The 9,518-nt window shown below is 37.9% G+C and overlaps 1 pseudogene; it reads left to right on the forward strand.

Moving 5' to 3' along the window:
* On the forward strand, positions 1–4,479 carry LOC148193889 (uncharacterized; annotated as a pseudogene).
* The last annotated feature ends 5,039 nt before the right edge of the window (positions 4,480–9,518 follow it).

Here is a 9,518-nt window from a genome sequence, read left to right on the forward strand (position 1 = left end):
CGTGGATTCTTTTCGTTCAGTGTAGTAGTATGGATCGAAGCTGGATTCATCAGCGTCGTATTAGTGAAGAGTATAAGCGAGGGGTTTTCGAGTTCATACAATATGTTAAAGAACACGCAAAACCAGTGAACGGGGCATATTTTTTCCCTTGTGTTCGTTGTCTCAATCAAGTATATGAAAAAATTGGACAACATCCATGATCATCTGTTCATCTATCGAATAATGAGAAGTTATACAGTTTGGACTTGGCATGGGGAAGTATTATATAAGCCAACAACTTTAAGAGGTTCGAATTACGTCGACAAATGGATGAGTGATCATTTAGACGAAATGGTACGTGAAGTTGGCGAAGAAAATTTTGGAAGAGCTCATTTATACGATAGTCTTAAGAACAATTCGGAGCAAGAGTTGTATCCAGGATGCATCTTTGAAATTGTTTTGTTTGAAAGTAAGAAACGGATGGACTGATAAAAGTTTCACGGAATTGTTGGAGTTGTTGAAGGAGATGCTACCAGAAAATAACATGTTACCTATCTGTAATTACGACGCGAAGAAAATTATATGTCAAATGGGTTTGGAATACCAAAAGATACATGCATGTCTCAATGATTGTGTATTGTATAGAGATCAGTATGCTTCAATGTAGGTGTGTCCGACGTGTGGTTCGTCACGATTTAAGAAGAAACTTGATGGAAATAACGATGAACACAATGAAGCTGACCAGCTAAGCTCATGTGTTATTTACCTATAGTACCTAGGTTGAAACGATTGTCTTTTGTTAAAGAAGATGCGAAGAATCTTATGTGGCACGTTGATGGAAGAAAATGTGATAATCTTCTTCGACACCCAGTTGATTCCCCCCAATGGAAGAACATTGATGGCACATTTCCCGAATTTAGTGTAGAGACGAGAAACTTAGGACTTGCACTTGCTACCGATGGTATGAATCCTTATGCCAACTTAAGTAGCAAACATAGTTCATGGCTAGTTATTTTCATAATTTACAATCTATCTCCTATGATGTGCATGAAGAGAAAATACACGATGTTGTCTATGATGATATCGAGTCCTAGACAACCTGGAAATGACATTGATGTTTATCTAAAATCATTAATTGACGATTTAAAAATGTTGTGGGAAGAGGGCGTCGAGGTCTTCGATTCATATTCAGAAGAAAACTTTCGTTTGCGTGCAATGTTGTTTTGCACCATAAATGATTTCCCAGCATATGGGAACTTGAGTGGTTACAGTGTTAAAGGTCCTATTGCATGTCCGATTTGTGAAAAAAATACTAGCTATCTTCAACTGAAGCATGGGCAGAAAACTGTGTACACAAGACACCGAAGATTCCTTCCTCGAAATCACCCTTACCGTAGATTGAAAAAAGCCTTTAATGGAAGTCCTGAGGATGATGTAGTGTGCAAACCACGTAATGGTGAAGAAGTATTGATGGACAAATTTATGAACACCAAATTATGATGTCACAAACTTGTTTTTCAATCGGCAAGTATGACCGAATCGTTCAAGTAATAAACTTGGTAAGACCAAGTATCGTTCTTCCCAAAGGACTCACGGCCAAGTTTAGTTGTGTGGGTTACTGATTAGTTAAGACTTAAAAGACGAAATATTTGGAGTTTAATATGCAAGACAGAAAATAAACATGTATGCATGAAGTTTTTGATCAATGGCAAAAAACAAAAGATAAACACTTTCAATGAAATTTATGTATGAATATGTTGTTGGGGGTCAATTTCATCTTATCCACTCTCATATATTTTAGGAATTCAACATTCAAATCATCATTGTTAATGCCACTCTCTAAAGTACCTTTCTAGAAGGCTTCTCCCTAATCACGAGTTCATACAATTCCTAGCATTCCTAATGATCAGTTCATAAGTGCAGGAGCTTAACGACAAGCAATATCATATTGGGAGAAATTCCCCGGATCTAGACTTCCCCGTACGTGCCCGTATCGACAAAACCAATAATCATGCATCGAATGAGTTAAACAATGCAAGCATTAAGCAAAGAGGAAAAATCCTAACTAATGATGAAAGAAAGCATAAGTCTTAATTAAAAGATGTAAAAACAGATTCCATATATGAGAGTTTCACAAGATTACATTGATTCCCCAACAAACATACAGAGTTTAGTTCACCATATTCCTGGTGAAACTAGATGAATTACAATGAAAGAATGAAAGCATAAACCCTAAAAAGGTGAAGAGGAAGCCTCAGCATCCAAGATCCTCCTTCAAAGGGGTGGAAGAGAGAGTGTTTGCTTCGTTCCAGCCAAAGATACCTAACCCTAGGAAACCCTAAAGCTTAAATACCATTCGTAAATTACAAAAACTTAGGTCCAAGCCCATTAAAGTGCCGCTCAGCGGTAAATTACCGCTCAGCGGTAAGTGCGTGTCTTGTTTTCTCCCCTCAGCGGCCATTTTGCCCCTCAGCGGATCTCCCGTGAGTGCCTGAGTGCCGCTCAGCGGTAAACTGCCGCTGAGCGGTGACTTCGGCTTCTCCTTTTGCACTTTTTGATGTCTTTTCTGATTTCATCTCTCTCCTTCTTCACTTCTTTCACCAAATTCACCTTAAAACCTACACAAAAACACTGAAATCAAGCATAAACCTGTCCAGCTCTTTATTTCCAAAAATATAAAGAAAAGCATGATTTCAAGCTAGTTTCTAAGTGTAAAGGTTGCTTTTAGTGTCAATTTTAATCATAAAAATAACAGTTTTTCAACTGTTATCAAGTATACGACCAGGTGAGGAACATTGATGTTGTCTTCAGAAAACATAAAAAGAAGACTATTGAGAAAAACATTTGGAAAAAGCGATCAATATTCTTCAATCTTCCATATTGGTGTAAACTTGATGTGCGACATTGCATAGACGTGATGCATGTTGAAAAAAATGTATGTGATAGTGTTGTTGGGACTTTACTAAACGTTAAAGGAAAGACAAAAGATGGAGTGAAAGCACGACAAGACTTGGTTGACATAGGAATTCGTTCTGAGTTACATCCGCAATCCATAGGAAGACGCACCTATCTTCCTCCAACTTGTCACACTCTTTCAAAAAACGAAAAACAAATTTTTTGTCAATGTTTACATAGTGTGAAGGTTCCACAAGGTTATTCGTCGAATATTAGTAGCCTTGTTTCTATGAAAGATTTGAAGTTGGTTGGTTTAAAGTCTCACGATTGTCATGTCTTAATGCAACAACTTTTACCAGTAGTTATTCAAGCCATATTACTTGCCTCTGTTAGAGGTATTCTCACACGTTTGAGTTTGTTTTTCAATGCCATTTGCAAGAAAGTTGTTGATCCTCGACAGTTAGATGATTTGCAAAATGAGGCCATCAGACTATTATGCCAATTGGAAATGTATTTCCCACCCCCATTTTTTGATATCATGGTTCATTTGATTGTCCATCTAGTGAGAGAGATTCGAATATGTGGGCCGGTTTTCTTGAGGTAGATGTACCCGGTTGAAAGATACATGAAACCTTAAAGGGATATGTTAAGAATCAATTGAGACTGGAAGCTTCGATTATAGAGCGCTACATTGTAGAGGAAGCCATTGAATTTTGCTCAGGTTATATGCCAAGTTGTCACCCAATAGGACTTCCAAAGAAAAGACATGAAAACATACGTGAAGGAAAGGGAATTCGAGGAGTAAGGATTGAAAGTGTTAGTGGAAAAGAAGTTAATCAAGCACATGTGTACATTTTAAACAACACAGAGGATGCTATTCCATAGATTTCACAACACATTGATGATATTAAGTCAGCACATCCACGTATGAGTGAAAAGTGGACACTTAATGAACATAACAAGTCCTTTTTAGTTTGGTTTAAGAAAAAGATTTATGCGACTCTAAATGTTTCTGAAAATCTATTGAGACTAGCTCGTGGACCTAACACTGATGTGATCACTTTCAGCGGCTATTACATAAACAATTACTTATTTTATTCAAAGGAGGAACACGATAAAAGTAGAGTTCAAAATAGTGGAGTTACCCTACAAGCTGAGGCTGTACACTTTTCTAGTTCCAAGGATAAGAATCCAATTACAGCATCAATCAATTATTTTGGAATAATACAAGAAATTTGGGAAATTGATTATGTCACTTTTAGAGTTCTAGTTTTCAAGTGTAAATGGGTTGACAGTAATTCTGGCGTGGTGACAGAAGACCTCGGATTCACTTTGGTGGATTTTAACAAAATGAGTTACACGGATGAACCATTTATTATGGCTAGTCAAGCAAGACAAATATTCTATGTCACTGACCCAGTGAATCATAAATGGTCAGTGGTATTGGAAGGCAGAGCCATGCACACAATTGATGATGAAGACTCTCTAGATATACTTGAGACAACCTCCTTCCCATCAAGAACCATTCGAAATAAGGTCAATGATGTACCCGATGAAATACATGAAACTCGATGTGATCACAACGAAGGCATATGGGATAAATAGGTGTCTTAGCATTGTTTTAATTACTTGTACAATTTATTTATTTTTTTGTTCTAACTATAATGTACTAACACTTTGTAAACAGGTATGACAAGCTCTGGATCAGATCCGACGGAAGGAGGGGGTAGATTTGTGACTCAGATTCCTGATGTCACATCACATCGGGTTAATGAGAAACCAGTGACGGTGGAGTTTAATCCCTGAACATTTGTGTCTATTGGGGCACATGCAAAATCGTTCAAAAGTTACTTGGGCGTGATGGCAAAAGCACATGTCCCTATTGTCGCTACCTGTTGGGATGATGTCCCACAAGTTGACAAAAATCTACTATGGCAGGATATTTTGGTATGTTTAAGATGTTTTACTTCCATCATTGACTTATTTTTGTTGATCATGCTTTAACATTAATTTTGTTTTCAACAGGAAAATAGATATATCCCTAATGATGAGAGGATAAGGAAGAAGATTTTATCCTACATTGTAGTCCGGTGGAGGGACTTCAAGACGAGAATGACACGTCAATACGTCTTTGGCTCTAAACAGAACGAAACTTCGTGTACAAAATATAAAATAACTGAGGAAGAGTGGGTGCAGTTTAAAGAATCTAGACTGAGTGGCAAGTATGTTTTTTAATATTTTGCTCGTCACACAAGATTTTAATTTGTGATTTATGCTTAATGATTTTCATTTTTTCATAGGTGAAAAGGATAGCCGCCCAGCAGAGGCAAAAGCTTAATGATACACCACACGTACTGTCACGTGGTGGTTATGCGTTATTAGAGAAAAAGATGAGAAAACGACACGCTAAGGAGTTAGGTCTTGAGTCACCTGATCTAGCACCTCCACCAGTCAGACATGAATTTTGGAAGGCTGCACGGACAAAGTCCAATGGCCAGTTTACATCCCAGTCTGCTCAGGAGATATCCCAGAGAATTATAAGTGGAAACTTTTAACTGATTACCATAGTTCATAAAAAAATATGTAACAAACTTTTTAATGTGTCTAGCTTCATTATGATATGCAGGATGACTTGGTTGACCAACAGAGTCAAGGCACATTTGTGGCACAAGGTAGGGAGGACCTCCTTGTAGCAGCCACAGGTCGGCTAGACCGTCCAGGTCGTGTGCGTGGTGTTGGAGGAGCTATTGGATTGAGGGACTACTTTGGCCCTAAACCAAGAAGCACAGAAGCCCTGACTCAAGAAATGGTTAGTAGCATAAGGCAATAGGTGCAAGTCGAATTAGAGGAAAGCATGGGTGAACGCTTCAGAATGCTCGAAGAAAAACTTGCGATGATCACCCAACAACAACAACAACAACAACAAGAGCAACAACAGCAGTCACAGTAGGAGGACGCCCCTACAGATGATCCTACTACACCTCGTGTGAGCACCAAAGGCTCATGCTCTACTGCAGATCGTACGGACTACAATATTCAGTATGAGTTTTTGGTTGATGAGGATCCTCCGCGCATAGTGGTCGTGGGACGACAAATTGCAGGAGGCAAGATCATTCATGGTGCTCCTTTATTTCCCACTCAGGCGCGGGTAATGATTGATGATCCAAGAGACCCCCAGGCTCGAGTGTCATTGCCTACATCTGAAATCCAATTCGCCGAGGAGGCCTTAGGCATATTTATAGCTTGGCCTAAGGCTATGATCATGCCATATTTTAGCCCACCAGCAGTATTATATTCTTCTTTTTATTATCTTAAATCTTCCAGTTATAATTAAACGATTCCTAACTTTTGTAAATGTGAGTTATAGGTCTACCGTCTTGAGAAACAACCAATTGCTCAACCTGTGAACGAGGCTCGTGAGGAAGCAGAAGACCATGATGTTATATCCATATTGACCTCCAAATTAAATAAGTTGAGAAAAGGACCGGTAGAGATGCTGTGGGAGTTAATAACATTTGGCCTCGAGTACCATGTTCCATTCTATATTAATTTCCATGATGCTTATGAGATCATTGGTGGAGAAAAAATGCTCAACATTTCATGCATACAACTATGGTGCATGTAAGTTTTTTATTTGTTATTTTCCAATTTGTATATTAGTATTATTACTTTTTAATAAATATACTTAACTTTATTCTTACAGGTACATGGACACCATCGTAGTTGAATAAGGTCGAGCGTTAGTTTATGGCTTTCTTGAACCTCAGACCATTCTACCATCTGAAAATCATATATTCAAACATGGATGACTGAGTCTAACAGAGAGATATATATGACGCCATACATTGATGCGTATGTGTTTCCCAATATTGTCAACTTTTATTAAATTTTAATCAATAAACTAACTCACTAGTTGTTGGTACATGACAAGGGCCATTGGCAACTCATGGTGATCATTCCAAAAAAATCACAAGTTGTATGGTTTTGCTCTCTTCTCATAGGAAGATTAAAGCAGAGTTGAAGTCCTTGATACAAACGTAAGTATTACATTCATTCTTATCAATTCATTATGATATTAATATATTAACTTATGTTTTTAATGTTTCAAATTTGTTTAGAGTTGTGACTAGGACTAGAGGACAACAACTTGAAATTATATATCCTAAGGTTGGAATTCGTTGATCTTTAACCTTTAATTTTCGTAGTCAAATTTAAACCATTACATTTGACTAAGTTCTTTCACATGTTTAGTGTAATAAGCAGAATGATTCCTTGGCATGTGGCTACTACATCATGTCATGGATGAAGGGAATCATCCGAGCAGAAATCAGAGGGGAATGGACTGAGGTAAAAATTTACATTTGAAAATCTTACAAATATCAATAAACTTTTGACATTAAAATGAATATAATAGTAAAGTTTCCTTGATTATGCAGCGGTTCAACACTACCTCTCCATTGTCCACTTCAGTAATAACGACGATAAGAGAGGATTGGGCACGATATTTGAATAAACATTTTAAATAACTATAGCTTTAGGTTTTTCCTTTCATGATAGTAGCATTTGCTTACTCGTGCAGCTTTTAAACTGTTAATAGATTATTGTGAATAGATGAATACTGTGAATAGATGAATGGAAAACTAGGTTCTTTAAAGTTTTGATGATAGCGTTAGCGTCTTTTAGTTTTACTATTTAATTGGAATTGATGAATGGATGATAGCATGGTTTAAATTAATTAATTCTGTGAATATATATGAATTGAAAAACTGGTTTCTGTATTTCAGGTTTGGTTGAATGAGCTAAACCAAATCAAATCGAAAAAAAATACTGAAGGTAACGTCAAAGTACACACCATTTGACGTTCAAACATCGACAGTAACGTCCCATATAGACAATTTCGACGTTAACCTTACATCCATCCCCTTATACTTGACATGAAATATTCCTTTGAATATAAATATTTATTCAAATATTACTCAAAAATTGACGTCTTCTTTAAACTTCGACGTGAACATTACATCCATTATCATCTGCATCGACGTTAAGTTTACGTCACTTCCCTCGTACATAAGACGACAAATCTTACTATAAATATAAATATTTATTCAAATATTGAACGTCAATCTCTTTACTAACTGATGTAACCTCACGTCGTTGCACAATGTTGACGTTAGGTTTACGTCAGATCTCGATATAATCGACGTGAAATTGTCCTATTAACGTCACCTCGTGATATTCGACGTAAAAGTTATGTCACCTGCTATGACGTTAGTCTCTAATTCGTCGTTAAAAGCCACAAATAACCGACGTAATACGATGTTTTTGCACTAGTGGGTCTGTCAAAGGCCAACGCCGAACAGTCTATCAAAGGCCAATGTCGAACGGTTAGAGGAGTGCTTCAACGTACAGTCTACGAACAAATGCATGACCGAACGGTCTGATGAAGACTGCACCCACATGATCCGAGAATGAATGACCGAACGGTCTGGCAGTGCATGACCGAACAGTCTGGCAGTGCATGACCGAACGGTCTTGTAAAGAATGCCACTCACCACTTCTTGACCTGCATGAGTACTTGTGTCAACCGAACGACAAAGGGCTATGGCCGAGCACTACAAATCGAACGTTCTGTGGAAGCCGAGCTCTACGAAACCGACCGGGCTACGGAAGCCTCTAGCGAGCGATAAAGCTTGATCACATAAGAGTCTTGACTGAACGTCTTGACTGAGCGCCTTGAACCGATGACCGAACGTCCTGAACTTACCGAGCGTTTTTGACTGAACGGTGTGGTCCTTAGGGACCGAACGGTCAGATGCAGTAAACTTAGAAAGTCAATAGCAGTGTTGGAAGCACATTTTGGGACTTCAAGAGGGTGCCCACGTTAGTAGTGTAGTTTAATTTCGTCTTAGAATGTCATGGGTCAAAACTTTAGGACTTTGGGCCCAATTTTAGGTCATTTTGTAGGACAAGCACATTAGGAGGGCATTTTGGTCTTTTGGGTTATATAAAACCGTAAAAGCACATTTCATTGCAAGTCCCCTAGCCGCCACTTAGTTTTCTGTTCTTGGGGAGCATCTTCTTCTTCCTCCCCCTTTGGGGAGGTTAGGTTAGGTTTTGCTTTCATTTTCATTTCCATGGATTGAATCTTGTTTACAATGCAAATTAATAGTTGAAATCGTTATTGCGTTCAGTTCCCGTTCATTTCATTTTATCAAGCTTTGCTACGCTCGTTTCTTCTTCGTTACTATTCATTATCTTCTTCATTGTTGTGTTTTGGTTTTACGTTTACTGTTCATTTTGTTTTCCATTTGCTGCTTCGTTCTCATTCATGTTAACTGATTCATTCCGTGTTTAAGTTCATTTTGTGCATTTCAATTTAGTTGTTGCTACGTTTTCTGCATTTTACTCTTCATCCTCTTTGTTGTTCATTGCTGCAGTTCAATTTTCACTCTTTCATTTGCATTCTCGATGTTGTTCTTGTTTTAGAATTTACGTTTTGAGTGACTAATTCGTTTTACCTGTCTTTGTAGAAATAGTAAACGTGCAGAATTCAAAACGCAGAAACAGTAAACGTGTAGAATTCAAAACGCAGTGCAGCGAAAATGAAATTGTAGAAACAGAACGCTAGAACAGTAAATGCGCAG

Source organism: Vigna umbellata, chromosome 8 (assembly GCF_029865625.1).
Source record: "Vigna umbellata cultivar VRB3 chromosome 8, Vumbellata_1.0, whole genome shotgun sequence".
Classification (NCBI taxonomy): domain Eukaryota; kingdom Viridiplantae; phylum Streptophyta; class Magnoliopsida; order Fabales; family Fabaceae; genus Vigna; species Vigna umbellata.